Source organism: Pseudophryne corroboree, chromosome 1 (assembly GCF_028390025.1).
Source record: "Pseudophryne corroboree isolate aPseCor3 chromosome 1, aPseCor3.hap2, whole genome shotgun sequence".
In the NCBI taxonomy this organism is placed as follows: Eukaryota; Metazoa; Chordata; class Amphibia; order Anura; family Myobatrachidae; genus Pseudophryne; species Pseudophryne corroboree.
In genome coordinates this window covers 322,106,819-322,123,740 of record NC_086444.1, presented here as the reverse complement: position 1 = coordinate 322,123,740, position 16,922 = coordinate 322,106,819, and the positions used below count along the sequence as shown (strand labels likewise).

The following is a 16,922-nucleotide window of genomic DNA, read 5'->3' as shown; positions in this document are numbered from 1 at the left end:
ATCTGTGTTAATAGAACCAGGGAGTGATCATAAGAGTTATTTAATAAGTAAGACCCACTTGGGCTACTTGATTGAAAATTGGTTGGTCTCCTGCATTCAAATGAGCTGGACTTTCTGACGTAAGCCACAAAAATTAGTATTAAGCCTCAAAAAGGAGAAGGAAAGGGGGAAAGGAGAATTAGTGGTGATGCTGCTGTTGGTATTGCAAACACATATGGAGGGAAATGGTCCCAACTCTACAACACCGGGTATTCGCAGGAAGTCTCCTCTCCTGGTACTGACCCGGCCCAACGCTGTTTGGCTTCCAAGATCAGACGAGATCGGGCATTGGCAGCGTGGTATGATAGTAGAGAATTTTTTGGTGTTGCACCAATGAGAGTGCACCTATGTAGGAAACGGAAGAAAGAGGAAGAACGGGAGACAGAAAGAAAAAAGAAAGAGAGGACGAGAAATGAAAATAGTATATAGAAGAGAAAAGGAATGAATCAGTATAGCGTAATTGAGGGATCTGCTTTCTGCGTTAGACACAGCTCAACAAAACCCACTTTGGTGGTATTGTGTTCCGTGAATCGCAGATGAGAGTCCATGAAGCAATAGTGAAGTATGAGCAAAAGGTATGAAAGATATACTGGGTTGAACTATCAAAAAATTAAGCATCGATTTGAAAATTCACATAGGTATTTAACGTGCATATTAGGATAAAGTTTAGAAGTTCAAAGAACATGCTGAGGCTCACGATGAGTGAGATAATTATCAGACAAAATACCGGCCTCTGCTGGAAAAATTTTTTTTGCATAATAGTATAAATACTTTAACAGATATTAATTTTGGAAAAATAAGGGAAGAAAAAAAAGGGATGAAAAGAAAATTTGGGCTGTATTAAGTTATTAGACAGTAGTGCTGTAGCAAAGAGCTTATGTGTGTGCTACACAAGTCCACATGACATGGAATAACATACAACAGATTAATATAAAGCGCATCAGGGTTTGCGGTCTGTGCAAAATGTACACAGAACGGCAGTGGAACTCTGATAAAGATACACAGATCTAAACATTCGCTGTATAATCAAGCATATTAATAAATGCACTTAATGTGTTGTTGTCTGTGCACACTATATACAGAGCACCAGTAGGTCCAATCAGATGTGATGGGAGTTTAGTGCGCATCAAAAGGTTGCCGTCTGTGCCAAGTATGCACAGGACAGCAGCAGGCTTGTAGTCAATAATACTATCTGCCAAAAAATATATCTACGTATGCTACAGGGCTATTAGCATGCTGTCTAGTGAAACATATATAGTAAATACACAGAGTGTGTTGCTGTCTGTGCAGGATGTGCACAGAGCAGCTGTAGGCTTACGGTCACCAAAATTGGAGAAAGAAGGCAGGTTAGGGCATTGTCATGTGCCCAGGCAGGAGCTGAGAAATCACTCTGAGTGTGGTCCCCCTCTCGGAAAACGCGTTTCGCCCTGACGGGCTTGTTCACTTCCGGGTTTAGGAGGGAGTGTGCAGCATGGGGTTTTATAGCAGCTAATGAAAATGTACTGACCCTTAATTGGAGGATATCTTGAGCGCTGGGCTGAGGATGGCAGCCGCCGCTGTGGAGCGTCTGTCCGTTGTTACGGCGACGGGACGTGACGTGCATAGGGGGGCGGGGCTTGTGCAATCACGGGAGGCCATTGGATGACTGGCCGTGTGTGCACATGTGATGGCCCTGAAATATCGCGAGATCACGGGCGCCATCTTTGTGGATGGCAGTTGCCTAATGTAAGAGCAAATAAATCCTTGGCGCCATCTTGGATAATGGCAAGACAGCAGCGCAGGGAAGGGAAGATTGATTACTCTTATGATCACTCCCTGGTTCTATTAACACAGATATTCTGTGCTGGTCAGGGGAATTGGGGGTAAGACCAATCAATGTCTACAACCATTCCAATTACCAAGTGTGATTAAACAGACCAGAACATTTTATTAATTCTAATTATCACATTTTTTTTCTTTGATAAGGATCATTTATATGGGTATTTTCATTATAAACATTAAAAGTTATGTTTTAAGTATTTCTCTCTATATGTTATAGGAATTTTCCTCTCCCTTCAAGAGTGCGCCCACACAAGAGCCTTCTTTCTCTTCCTTCCTTTTAGTATATTTACTCTCTGGCTCTGGGCGCACCACCAAGCAGGACAACGTTATTTATCGAAGTAAAAGACCTAGTCTTTTCTTCTCTTTTCCTATTTTGGAGTGCTTAATTGTCCAAATTTTGGTTCCACAGTATTAAAACAGTACTATCTTTACCAGTGCCCGATCGCCCTTTGTCTAGTCTAAGCTTTCAGGCTGTGACAGGCGATGTAATAGGAATCTCACAGCCCACCTTTTCAAAATATTTAAATCAGGTGAGGCAAACCATACATACTCCTCTATGCCCCATTTCTGTATTGTGTAATGTGAATTTATAACAGTATATTTGAACAAAGTGCTTAAGACACTCAACTTATATTTTTGACTGTACACACAGGTTTTGGATGCATTTGAACCCCACATAGATGCCTCTATCTGCTTCCCTACCCAGGAGTCTCAGTGGCATGCAGTCAAGGTAGCTTTCTATGAGCTTGCTGGCATGCCAAATGTGCTGGGTGCCATAGATTGCACACACGTTGAGCTGAGACCACCTAGAGGCAGGCAATATATTTATATAAATAGACATTTTGGGCAATTAACTAATGTCCAGGTGGTTTGTGATGCTCAAAATTATGAGTGTTGTTGCGGGTTATCCTGGCGGCTGCCATGACTCCTTCATCCTCAGTCAGTCATCCCTCTTTGATAAATTTGAGGCTGGAGAAATGCCTGATGGCTGGCTGCTGGGTATGTACCAAGTATTTGTGTTTAATTTTGTGCTTACCTCAACCTGCACATCATGTTAGCACTGTGTTTGTGCATCAATATTTTACAATGCTGCTAATCTCTGTTTTTCAGGTGATGGGGGTTATGGTTGCTACTACTTCTGACTCCATTGTCCGCCCCTGATTCCCCTGCTGAACACAATTACAATCATGCACATAAGTCTACGCGGAATGTGATAGAACGATGTTTTGGTGTACTGAAATCAAGGTTTCGGTGTCTGGATAAGTCTGCCGGGCTTTTGTTGTATAGTCCCTTAAAGGTGACTAGGATTGTGTTCTGCTGCTGTTTTCTTCATAACATGTGTTTGCAGCAACATCTGCCACATAATGATGATGGTGATGATGATGATGATGATGATGATGATGATGATGAAGAAAACAGTCAGCAAGCAGAGGAGTTAGAAACATCTGGTGACACTGTGAGTACAGATATAGGGAGGCAGGTAAGGCAAGACCTGATTTTGGCACATTTTAGTGGTAAGTAAATTTGCCTGTGTGCTTTGTATATGAACAATTAAGGCACACCAATGTATTTTCTGTAGTAATGTGGCTCTTGCTCCCTCTTGAGCTAGTCAGCTGAGTGTTGTTTATTTGCTTGATATGTGTTTATGTCTAACTGTTGGGTATCAGTTACTTAGCTATTTTTTTGCGTTTTTGCTTAGTAATTATGTGTTTATAATATTAAAAGTTTCTTTTTAACATTCAAAGGTAATGTTTGCCACAATACTACATAATAATTTAGTATGCACTAACAACCATTATTGTTTAGCCTATTGTTTGTGTTTGTTGTGTGTTGACTTTCTTCTAAAGCTGTGTTTATAGCACAACATAATGGACATTGAGTAATGTGTGCCAATTAGCCAAACATACATTGACTAACACCAACCTTACAAAATTGTTTACACATAATTATGGCTGTGATGTGGTAAACGTTCATGTTAGTAATGATGCTAGAATATTCCCAACACATGTGAGTGTTAATTCTAAGAATTTTCCTCTTACACTGACAGTTTTTTGCACATAACACATTGCACATCAATCACTTTTCACATTTATTACTGTACAACATGTGTTTTCATTACAAATAACTGCTATTGTGTAGACCTAGTTTTGTCAACAATGTGTCTCCAGCTGTAGGGTGGCCTATTTCTTAGGCTGTTCTTTGGTGGCTGACGTGGGTTTGGTTTGGGCAGTGGAGCGGGTTCGGCTTGATCTTCGAACTGGTGATGAAATTGGGGTCTGTGTAGGTGTGTTGGTCCCTGAGGTGGAACCTTGTTGGTGTTGTGCCAACAAATTAATATATTGACTGAGGTTAGCCAGGGTTGCCGTAAGTTGTGTTGTGGCTGTTGTGTTGTTGTCTATGATGCGAGACATGGTTTCTGATATAATTTGATTACTTTGAATTAACTGAATGAGGGCCTGTTGATGGCGGTGTTGCTCATCCATTATGCGCAGAAAGGTAACAATAAGTTGGCTGTTATCTGCTCTCATCTGCTCCATACTGTTTGCAACTCTGCTGGACATTGAGCTGGACATTGAGCCTGTTTGTGTTTCTACACAGTCTCGGGAGATGATGGGGCAGACAGGCTAGGTATTGGGTGTGTGCGCGTAGGCAATCAATATTCTGTGCCTGTTGTTGGTTCCATGTTACCCAAAATGATGGTTCAGGTTGTTGCGGGGGGGTTGTTTGGCTCAATTGTGGGTGTGGTGACATTTGAGGTGGCGGGGTACTTTCCTGAGGCGTGCTTGGTTGGTTAACATCTATTGCTTGCAGATGGAGGGTGTATGTTTCCTGTTCAGATTCCTGCTGGGCTTCCGGGGGCATGATGTCTGGTTCTGTATGGGGTTTAAGGGCACAACATTTGAGTGTATTTGAAAATTATGCTGGTTTTGATATTTAGTTTAACTTTCTAGACTTGTTTGTCAAACATTTTTCTTAAGCAAATTGGGATGTTCACCAAGACTCGTATACACAATCAAAAAGGCCAATTATGTTGGTTTTTATGTTGAAAAAAATGACTTCAAAACAAAAGTGGACACATGTTTGACAAATACCACACTTACAAAACAAACACACAGAGGTACAAAGTTTACACCATGAAAAAAAGTGATTTGTCACCCGCCATATCGTACTTGCATTAAAATTTCAAACAGTAAATGACAATATGAATTCTGTCACCATTGTGAAAGGGTGTGAATCTACCTGAAGCTCAATATTTTACTATTCAAATAAATAATGACAACACAATACTACTGTAAGGCGCAAGAGAACACTTTAAATTTGCTAAAAAATTTTAGTGGTTTTTGGATTTTAACAATTTGCAAGCCATGTGCTTGCTGCTGGGGATAAGTACTAGGATTATTACATTTTTTGGCTGATGTGTAATTTGTGTTTTGTGTTTACTCACCAGACAGCTGAGGGGAATGTGGTCCCGGTGATTGAGTACTCTCCAAAATGTGTTCTGGTGGCTGAGGCAACACAGTTGAAATACGACGTGGGGGTGTGCTTAACGCTGGTGTTGGTGCGACATCAGGATGACGTCTCTTGCTAGGCCTGCTCGTGTGGCTGCCAGACCCCTGTGAAGGACGTCTTTGTGAACTGTGATGCGATGTTGAAGTTCCTATGGATTAATGCAAACATTAGATTTTTTTTTGCTTTTTTGTGGTGGCCACATTAACAGGTGTCATTTTTGCGTTACCTGTAACGCCAGCATCCACAGCTCTTGACAGTGTTGCTTGTGTTCTGGAAGTGGTGGCTTGCTTTCGTACTGTAAAAATGATACATTGGTGTTTATGACCTTTAATTACAGTGTGTACTTTTGTAAGCAGCAACATTTAGTGATGTGGACATATGATTACCATTATGGGTACAGTTTCTAACAATAAATGTTGAAACAATGGGTTGCTTCATTTTTTGTAAACAGGCAAATGAGGTTCCATTTCCAAAGACAAAAACATAGCCAAGTAGTCTAATTTTCCATGGCCAACAGCTGAATATACACACATGTATTGCCATATATTTTACATTATTACATTAATGAGTAAATTTGAAAATAAAATTTGAAAATCCGAACAATTAGAAAATTAAAACAAAAAAAAACATACAATACTTAGCCATCTACACTAACATATTGGCTACAAAGACAAGTAAAATACAGCAGACATTAAACAAAAACAAAAAAACATTACTACCTAACACCTCCCTATACAAACACAAAATATAAAAAATAAAAAAATAGATAATTTAGAACATAAAAATATATTAACAATACAATATCATTTTAAAAATACTAATTAGACATAAACACATATGCAGATATAACAGATTTGTAAAAATAAACTCACCATCAGGCCTAGGACGATCCGAATCCCGCACATTAGTCGCACCAACAACTTCATGCGGAATAAGGGTCCGCACAGGTTCCTCCCACTCCCGATAAGACGCTATAAAGGGATGGCCACCCCCTGTTTGCCTGGCTGACTTAGCCTCCTTTGCCATCTTGGCCTTGACACTAGTGATGAGCGGGTTCGGTTTTACTCGGTTTTACTCGGTTTTACTCGGTTCTCAAAACGGCATCTTATTGGCTCACGGATGTCACGTGTTTTGGATAGCCAATAAGATGCCGTTTTGAGAACCGAGTAAAACCGAGTAAAACCGAGTAAAACCGAACCTCGCTCATCTCTACTTGACACGGCGCTTGATGTCGTAGAATCTCTTCCGACACGTGTCCTCGGTCCTCTTCACCACACCCTCACTGTTTACTGCCACTACTACCTTCCCCCACAGAACAGTTTTCCTGCGCAAAGGCACCTTGGCCGCATCACGCCCAAACAGCTGGCGATGATGGCGCATCAACTCATGCACCAAAGCCATATTTTCCGCAAAGCTAAATTTAACATTTCTGCCCGTCTTGGTAGTGGTGCGTGGCTGCGGAGCAACACCACCATCACTGTCACTATCACTCGAGGCCACAGCAGCAACCTCACCCTCCTCCACCTCACTAACCTCCCCCCCTCACTCACCTCCTCCACCTCACTCACCTCCTCCACCTCACTCACCTCCTCCCTCTCACTCACCTCCTCCCTCTCACTCACCTCTGAATGGGACATAATAATGACAAACAACAAATAACACTAATAAAAAAAACAGACTCCTCCACTACCACTGCACACCACACACACACACACACACACACTCACAAACAAACAATGACAATAGACTGAAAGTAAAATGCACAAACACTAAAAATGACACAAATTTTAAAGAGACTACACAACAATTACCACAAGACTACTTACACACACAATACAGCACTCAACAATCGCAAGAAACCTCCAAAACCGACCAACAAATCACCAACTCCAAAACACCAACTTCCTCTCACCTCTCCACTAGCTAAACCCACGAGGTGCGGCTGGTTGTGGGCGTTTTTATACTAATGAGCACAGACACTCCTCCATGACAAACATAACCAATCACGGACGAGTGACGAAAGCGAAAGTAAGAAAATAACGCGGCCGGGAAGGGTCAAAAACACTGCCGTGGAAATTAAAGATACGAATTTGTAAAAAGACCAACAAAATACTACCGATGTCAGTCGTGTTTCAACGTCAAACAAATTCTGAACATTACGAATCTTAGTAAATATACCCCTGTGATTCCCAATCGAGTTAAGATTTCTCTTTTAAATTTTTTATAGGCTTTGACATCAGTCAAGCACAAGTCAAAATAGGCTTTTTGCTGTTCCCCAGACAGGAAGAGTGCTACAAGGCTTGCCCACTGTTTCTTAGGTCAACTCTCTCTCTCTCTCTCTCTCTCTCTCTCTCTCTCTCTCTCTCTCTCTCTCTCTCTCAGCTGTTCTTTCAAGAATTGTTCAATAAGCTTCAACATCATCACTCTGAGTCATCTTTTAAAGAAAATGACTGGCCCATATGGAGTGAGAGTTAGTTGGAACATCGATGGAAGTGTTCTTGGACAGGTCTGCTAAATGCTGCACTGCTGCAAAAGTCTGGATGGTGCTGGCTAATATTGTGGCTAATCCAGGGTGATCGATAAGTCACAATACATTCAAACAAGGGGACAGCATCCATTAACTCATGGAATTTTTCTCCTTACCCTTTCTCCTTGCAGCCTGTGTCACACTGGCAATGGTCCCGCAGTGCTTCCTGGGTACACCTTGATTCTCCAACTACCGTGGTCTTGTGAGCTACCATAGTGTGGAAGTCTGGGGCAGCTGGGGCTCCCGTGCATTCAACTCACTCAGGTAGGAAGGAGACTTGAATGGAAGGAGAAAGTTGCATACCGGTGACTTGATGTGTTGAACAGGCTGATGGCCTTCTTCAGGTCTCCAATAAGACCTGCAGCTACCGATAGTACCCACCAAGTAGTGAGCACCTGGTTATCCCCACTTTCTTCCAGAATAATTAAATAGCTCCAGGCATTAAGCCCAGAGCTTTCCCCATGCAGTAAACCCTACGGCTACAGGATATACCCCTAAGGGTTCTAAAACACCACACTACCTATTTTATCACCTTTTTCTCTAACCAGGACTGGATTATGGGAGGTGCAACATGGGTGGTCATCACGTGGCCCCCACACTTTAAGGGCCCCCACAGACAGCTGTTTGCTGCAGTGTAGTCCTCCTCCGGTAGTTCACAACAAACAGGTAGAGAAAGAAAGAAGACTCTCTTTTGGCTGCACTCTTAAAGAAGTCAATAGAAGACTAAAGAATGGAAAAATAAAAACATATTGTATTTATTAGTTCATAATAAAAAATTTCCTTGTGCACCATATATCTGGAGATGCTACAATTTATGTAGTTGCTATATCTCAATTGAACGTAGAATAAACAAGACACAAAATTTTTAAATTTCACATCTATGATTTCTAAAGTGTATCAATTACAAAAATTACATAAAATAATCTCATATAGGCCAAATCAAAAATGTGATATAGATCATCATTAATAATCAATTAAGCCCTCTCAGGGTTGATGCTCCATGGACTAATGGGTATGTTCACCAAAATATTCTTCACAACTAATATTCATAAGAGATTGAGAAATGCAGGAATGTTGTAAAAGAGATTTGTTGATATGGAGATTAGAAAAAAAGATCTAGTATGAGATTACAGTAGAATAGTTGTGAATCTGCTGTCAGTGTTAGGCACAGAGTCTGCCCATCTCTTAAACCTATACTATACTCAGTGTTCCTCAGAGGTCCACCATCCAAGTACTGACCAAGCCCAAGCCCAAGTACTGCTTCGCTTCCAAGATCGGATGGAGTCGGGCGTTTACAGGTGTCGTAACTCGTTCCACTATGGGATCACTGATGAGAGTTCATATAAGCAAAAGGATGAGTATGGAATAATTCAGAATCAGAAAAGATAAGAAAATAAGCAAGTGGATCTGCTGCCAGCATTAGGTAGAGGTAAGTACGGTAGTGACACGTCTCTACCCTATACCCCTGGATCGCTGGTGACAGTCCAGAAATTCAGAAAGCAGAGAAAGTAACAGCCCATTAAATTGTCAGCAATGTGTGCACAATTAATTTCAATAGGATTCTAATTATAGAAATAACACATAAATTGTAGCAGCTCCAAATATATGGTGCACAAGGGAATTTTTTATTATGTTGTAATGTCCACCCACAAACAAACACATGACATTTACGGTGGCGAAAACTTGAATTAAATTGTGGGGTGCTAGTGTGAATCAGGTTCGGGTGATCAGAGCGGCAGACCTGCTTTACCTCTCAGACACAATGACAACACAAACATAATATAGTATCCAACTCCATTTTATTATCCTAACAAAATTTACAAGTGGCAGGTAAACAGGAAACTGGCGCACAATTGAAGCAGGCTGGTTATGGCTTCTAAATAACAGTCTCAGGTAACCAGCGTTAGCAATACAGGTAGTAGGTAAGCAGGAACTTGTGCACGATTAAAGCAGGCTGGTTATGGCTATTAAACGACAGTCTCAGGTAACCAGCGTCAGCAATACAGGTAGTAGGTAAGCAGGAACTTGTGCACGATTAAAGCAGGCTGGTTATGGCTATTAAACGACAGTCTCAGGTAACCAGCGTTATCAATACAAGTAGCAGGTAAGAAGGTAACTTGTGCACAATTAAAGCAGGCTGGTTATGGCTACTAAACAACAGTCTCAGGTAACCAGCGTCAGCAATACAGGTAGCAGGTAAGCAGGAACTTGTGCACGATTAAAGCAGGCTGGTTATGGCTATTAAACGACAGTCTCAGGTAACCAGCGTTAGCAATACAAGTAGCAGGTAAGCAGGTAACTTGTGCACAATTAAAGCAGGCTGGTTATGGCTACTAAACAACAGTCTCAGGTAACCAGCGTCAGCAATACAGGTAGCAGGCAAGCAGGAACTTGTGCACGATTAAAGCAGGCTGGTTATGGCTATTAAACGACAGTCTCAGGTAACCAGCGTTAGCAATACAGGTAGCAGGTAAGCAGGAACTTGTGCACAATTAAAGCAGGCTGGTTATGGCTACTAAACAACAGTCTCAGGTAACCAGCGTCAGCAATACAGGTAGCAGGTAAGCAGGAACTTGTGCACGATTAAAGCAGGCTGGTTATGGCTATTAAACGACAGTCTCAGGTAACCAGCGTTAGCAATACAAGTAGCAGGTAAGCAGGAACTTGTGCACGATTAAAGCAGGCTGGTTATGGCTATTAAACGACAGTCTCAGGTAACCAGCGTTATCAATACAAGTAGCAGGTAAGCAGGTAACTTGTGCACAATTAAAGCAGGCTGGTTATGGCTACTAAACAACAGTCTCAGGTAACCAGCGTCAGCAATACAGGTAGCAGGTAAGCAGGAACTTGTGCACGATTAAAGCAGGCTGGTTATGGCTATTAAACGACAGTCTCAGGTAACCAGCGTTAGCAATACAAGTAGCAGGTAAGCAGGTAACTTGTGCACAATTAAAGCAGGCTGGTTATGGCTTCTAAATAATAGTCTCAGGTAACCAGCGTTGGCAATGCAGGTGGCAGGTAAACAGGTAACTGGCGCACAATTGAAGCAGGCTGGTTATGGCTTCTAAATAACAGTCTCAGGTAACCAGCGTTGGCAATACAGGTGGCAGGTAAGCAGGTAACTGTTGCACAATTGAAGCAGGCTGGTTATGGCTTCTAAATAATAGTCTCAGGTAACCAGCGTCAGCAATACAGGTAGTAGGTAAGCAGGAACTTGTGCACAATTAAAGCAGGCTGGTTATGGCTTGTTAACAACAGTCTCAGGTAACCAGCGTTCCTTAGTAGCGGATAAATGCATTAACATTAGCTTTCACACTGCTGGGCGGAGCTTGCATAAAAAGAACTATCAGTACCAGCATTCCTTAATAGCAGATAAATGCATTAACATTAGCTTTCACACTGCTGGGCGGAGCTTGCATAAAAAAACTATCACCGCAGCACTTACCAAGGGGTGTCTACACTCCTACCCCCTACCAAACAATCCCAGATGTGGGTACCAATATATAAGGGCAGTCTACCCCCTTTTACAACATTCCCAAAACAAATATGCGGGGCACATACAAATGAGGGGAGCGCAACCCCTAATTATCTAAACTTGCGGGGGTACTGTGATAAGGGGAGCCCACCCCTTTTATTATTAATTGTCTCACCGGGGCACTCATGAAGGGCAACCTACCCACTTAGTAAATATGTTCCCCAAATGCAGAGTTCATGCAGTGGAAGGGGTTAAATACCGGACACAGGGGATCTTAGGGGTGTCTACACCCTTTTTCAAATACTATGTCGCCTATTAGCAGAGTTTTTGCAGCGGAGGGCACAACAGGGGCAGAGTATGGCAGCGGAAGGGCGATCAGGGTCTCACCACCTGCTGCGGCACTTCTGCCACCTCCGATCCTCCGCATCTTCAGCGTGGCTGTCTGGAGTCTCCCTCCTCAGTCTCCGGCCCGGTCTTCTCCTCTTCAGCTGCCGCCACGCCATCTCCGGGTCTTCACTCCTCTTGTGCAGCAGACTCCGGTCCGCGCCGTCATCTCTACGCTGGGGTCTTCTCGGGTCCTCGCCGTACTCCAGCCGCCAGGGGTCCTCGCTGGGGTCTTCTTCCCGGGGTCGTCCTTCGCGGTGCCTGCGCGCTTCTCATCTGCCGCTCCTTGGAATCCAGGGGACGGATGTCATCACTGCTCTGCTGGACGGGCTGCGGTTCCTCCGGCCCAGCGCTCCAGTCTCTCAGCAGCGGCGGCTCTTCTCCGCACTCCATCCCCGCTGGCACTGACGCGGCCAGCTCTTCTCCTCAGGCAGGGTCTCCGGCATTCTTCTGGCACTGGTGCTCCGGTCGCTGGTTCTCCCCTCGGCTTCTTCTCTGCGCAGACGGTCCTCACACACTGGCAGGCGGCTCCTGGGGCTACATGGCGACACCTTCCCCAGGTAATCTTCCCATTCCTCCAGGGCTCCTCTGGCAGCGATCCTCCCAGCGCTGCATACTCCAGTCTTCAGGCTCTGGACACTACATGGCTCCACTTCCCCAGGTACATATTCCCATTCCTCCAGGTCTCTTTCTCCTGTGCTGTGAGGCTTCTTTTAAGGGTCTTGGTGCTCCTCCACCTCCCCTCTCCTCTATGATGACTGGCTCCCGGGGCCCCAGCAACAGACTACCCCCTGGTCACTCTGCCCTACAACCCAGGGGACCCAATCAGCTGGGGACATGTTTCCCAGACTTTTTATGTTGCTGGGTAAGAAGTGACAGGACCAGAGAATTGGCGGCAAAATCCCTGTCCCAATCTGACAGGGTCACATAAAGTTCAGCCCACGATCTACTCTGGGACTTGTAGTTCCACAATGTAAACAAAACAAAAAAATCACAAGGGGATCTCCATGGTGCAATAGCTTCAGGGTATTACATTCTTCCCCCCTAAAATTATACGTGTCCTCACGTATACACTTTAACATTATACATCGGTTAACATAAGCCTTGAACTGGGTACAGCTCTGTTGGCAAACAAGTCATTGTGTCTGGAGCACAGGCCCGCCTGTGATTCTCTGATCCTGTTCGTGACGCCAAAAATTTATGTAATGTCCACCCACAAACAAACACATGACATTTACGGTGGCGAAAACTTGAATTAAATTGTGGGGTGCTAGTGTGAATCAGGTTCGGGTGATCAGAGCGGCAGACCTGCTTTACCTCTCAGACACAATGACAACACAAACATAATATAGTATCCAACTCCATTTTATTATCCTAACAAAATTTACAAGTGGCAGGTAAACAGGAAACTGGCGCACAATTGAAGCAGGCTGGTTATGGCTTCTAAATAACAGTCTCAGGTAACCAGCGTTAGCAATACAAGTAGCAGGTAAGCAGGTAACTTGTGCACAATTAAAGCAGGCTGGTTATGGCTACTAAACAACAGTCTCAGGTAACCAGCGTCAGCAATACAGGTAGCAGGTAAGCAGGAACTTGTGCACGATTAAAGCAGGCTGGTTATGGCTATTAAACGACAGTCTCAGGTAACCAGCGTTAGCAATACAAGTAGCAGGTAAGCAGGTAACTTGTGCACAATTAAAGCAGGCTGGTTATGGCTACTAAACAACAGTCTCAGGTAACCAGCGTCAGCAATACAGGTAGCAGGTAAGCAGGAACTTGTGCACGATTAAAGCAGGCTGGTTATGGCTATTAAACGACAGTCTCAGGTAACCAGCGTTAGCAATACAGGTAGCAGGTAAGCAGGAACTTGTGCACAATTAAAGCAGGCTGGTTATGGCTACTAAACAACAGTCTCAGGTAACCAGCGTCAGCAATACAGGTAGCAGGTAAGCAGGAACTTGTGCACGATTAAAGCAGGCTGGTTATGGCTATTAAACGACAGTCTCAGGTAACCAGCGTTAGCAATACAGGTAGCAGGTAAGCAGGAACTTGTGCACGATTAAAGCAGGCTGGTTATGGCTATTAAACGACAGTCTCAGGTAACCAGCGTCAGCAATACAGGTAGTAGGTAAGCAGGAACTTGTGCACGATTAAAGCAGGCTGGTTATGGCTATTAAACGACAGTCTCAGGTAACCAGCGTTATCAATACAAGTAGCAGGTAAGCAGGTAACTTGTGCACAATTAAAGCAGGCTGGTTATGGCTACTAAACAACAGTCTCAGGTAACCAGCGTCAGCAATACAGGTAGCAGGTAAGCAGGAACTTGTGCACGATTAAAGCAGGCTGGTTATGGCTATTAAACGACAGTCTCAGGTAACCAGCGTTAGCAATACAAGTAGCAGGTAAGCAGGTAACTTGTGCACAATTAAAGCAGGCTGGTTATGGCTTCTAAATAATAGTCTCAGGTAACCAGCGTTGGCAATGCAGGTGGCAGGTAAACAGGTAACTGGCGCACAATTGAAGCAGGCTGGTTATGGCTTCTAAATAACAGTCTCAGGTAACCAGCGTTGGCAATACAGGTGGCAGGTAAGCAGGTAACTGTTGCACAATTGAAGCAGGCTGGTTATGGCTTCTAAATAATAGTCTCAGGTAACCAGCGTCAGCAATACAGGTAGTAGGTAAGCAGGAACTTGTGCACAATTAAAGCAGGCTGGTTATGGCTTGTTAACAACAGTCTCAGGTAACCAGCGTTCCTTAGTAGCGGATAAATGCATTAACATTAGCTTTCACACTGCTGGGCGGAGCTTGCATAAAAAGAACTATCAGTACCAGCATTCCTTAATAGCAGATAAATGCATTAACATTAGCTTTCACACTGCTGGGCGGAGCTTGCATAAAAAAACTATCACCGCAGCACTTACCAAGGGGTGTCTACACTCCTACCCCCTACCAAACAATCCCAGATGTGGGTACCAATATATAAGGGCAGTCTACCCCCTTTTACAACATTCCCAAAACAAATATGCGGGGCACATACAAATGAGGGGAGCGCAACCCCTAATTATCTAAACTTGCGGGGGTACTGTGATGAGGGGAGCCCACCCCTTTTATTATTAATTGTCTCACCGGGGCACTCATGAAGGGCAACCTACCCACTTAGTAAATATGTTCCCCAAATGCAGAGTTCATGCAGTGGAAGGGGTTAAATACCGGACACAGGGGATCTTAGGGGTGTCTACACCCTTTTTCAAATACTATGTCCCCTATTAGCAGAGTTTTTGCAGCGGAGGGCACAACAGGGGCAGAGTATGGCAGCGGAAGGGCGATCAGGGCCTCACCACCTGCTGCGGTGCTTCTGCCACCTCCGATCCTCCGCATCTTCAGCGTGGCTGTCTGGAGTCTCCCTCCTCAGTCTCCGGCCCGGTCTTCTCCTCTTCAGCTGCCGCCGCGCCGTCTCCGGGTCTTCACTCCTCTTGTGCAGCAGACTCCGGTCCGCGCCGTCATCTCTACGCTGGGGTCTTCTCGGGTCCTCGCCGTACTCCAGCCGCCAGGGGTCCTCGCTGGGGTCTTCTTCCCGGGGTCGTCCTTCGCGGTGCCTGCGCGCTTCTCATCTGCCGCTCCTTGGAATCCAGGGGACGGATGTCATCACTGCTCTGCTGGACGGGCTGCGGTTCCTCCGGCCCAGCGCTCCAGTCTCTCAGCAGCGGCGGCTCTTCTCCGCACTCCATCCCCGCTGGCACTGACGCGGCCAGCTCTTCTCCTCAGGCAGGGTCTCCGGCATTCTTCTGGCACTGGTGCTCCGGTCGCTGGTTCTCCCCTCGGCTTCTTCTCTGCGCAGACGGTCCTCACACACTGGCAGGCGGCTCCTGGGGCTACATGGCGACACCTTCCCCAGGTAATCTTCCCATTCCTCCAGGGCTCCTCTGGCAGCGATCCTCCCAGCGCTGCATACTCCAGTCTTCAGGCTCTGGACACTACATGGCTCCACTTCCGCAGGTACATATTCCCATTCCTCCAGGTCTCTTTCTCCTGTGCTGTGAGGCTTCTTTTAAGGGTCTTGGTGCTCCTCCACCTCCCCTCTCCTCTATGATGACTGGCTCCCGGGGCCCCAGCAACAGACTACCCCCTGGTCACTCTGCCCTACAACCCAGGGGACCCAATCAGCTGGGGACATGTTTCCCAGACTTTTTATGTTGCTGGGTAAGAAGTGACAGGACCAGAGAATTGGCGGCAAAATCCCTGTCCCAATCTGACAGGGTCACATAAAGTTCAGCCCACGATCTACTCTGGGACTTGTAGTTCCACAATGTAAACAAACAAAAAAAATCACAAGGGGATCTCCATGGTGCAATAGCTTCAGGGTATTACATTGTACTAATAAATACAATATGTTTTTATTTCTCCATACTTTAGTCTCCTATTGACTTCTTTAATATCCATGATCAGTGCAGTATCCCCTACATTCTTTCAGATCTCCTCTGGTAATTCAGCTATTTAATAATAGCGGCTTCCAAGGAGGTTTTCCCTGTACAGCAGTTAGTCTTGCAGGATACTGCAGTGAAATCCTGTGAGACACTGACTGTAAGACGATCCGCCCGTGCTGCTCCGGCACTGTCCTGTCCAGGGAGTGAGCCCTCGTGCTGTCCTTTCCATGGAGTGAGCTCCGGAGCTGTCCTCTATCCTCTCCAGGGAGTGAGCTCCGGCACTGTCCTCTGTCCTCTCCATGGAGTGAGCTCCGGCACTGTCCTCTGTCCTCTCCATGGAGTGAGCTCCGGCACTGTCCTCTGTCCTCTCCATGGAGTGAGCTCCGGTACTGTCCTCTATCCTCTCCAGGGAGTGAGCTCCGGCGCTGTCCACTATACTCTCCGTGGAGTAAGCTCCAGCGCCGTGGGAGTGGGTGTGAGTGTGTGTGTGTGTGTGAGTGTGTGAGTGTGTGTGTGTGTGTGTGTGTGTGTGTGTGTGTGTTTGCGGTTATTTTAGTCATGGGGTCCCCCACAACTTCATTATTCCTGAGCCCCACCACTCTGTCTCCAACATTCAGTTATTGTATATTCTCCTCCTTCTTCTTGTTCTTTTTTTGGTTTAAATAAAGGTTTTAATTTGATTATTTAAGTCTTTTATATCTTGAAAATGATGACACTGGAGATGAATTGATTTGCCACAGGT

At 44.8% G+C, this 16,922-nt stretch overlaps 1 pseudogene; it reads right to left on the bottom strand.

Annotated features, from left to right (window-relative positions):
- Window positions 1-233: 233 nt before the first annotated feature.
- LOC134934557 (5S ribosomal RNA) lies at window positions 234-352 on the bottom strand (annotated as a pseudogene).
- Between the last annotated feature and the right edge of the window lie 16,570 nt (window positions 353-16,922).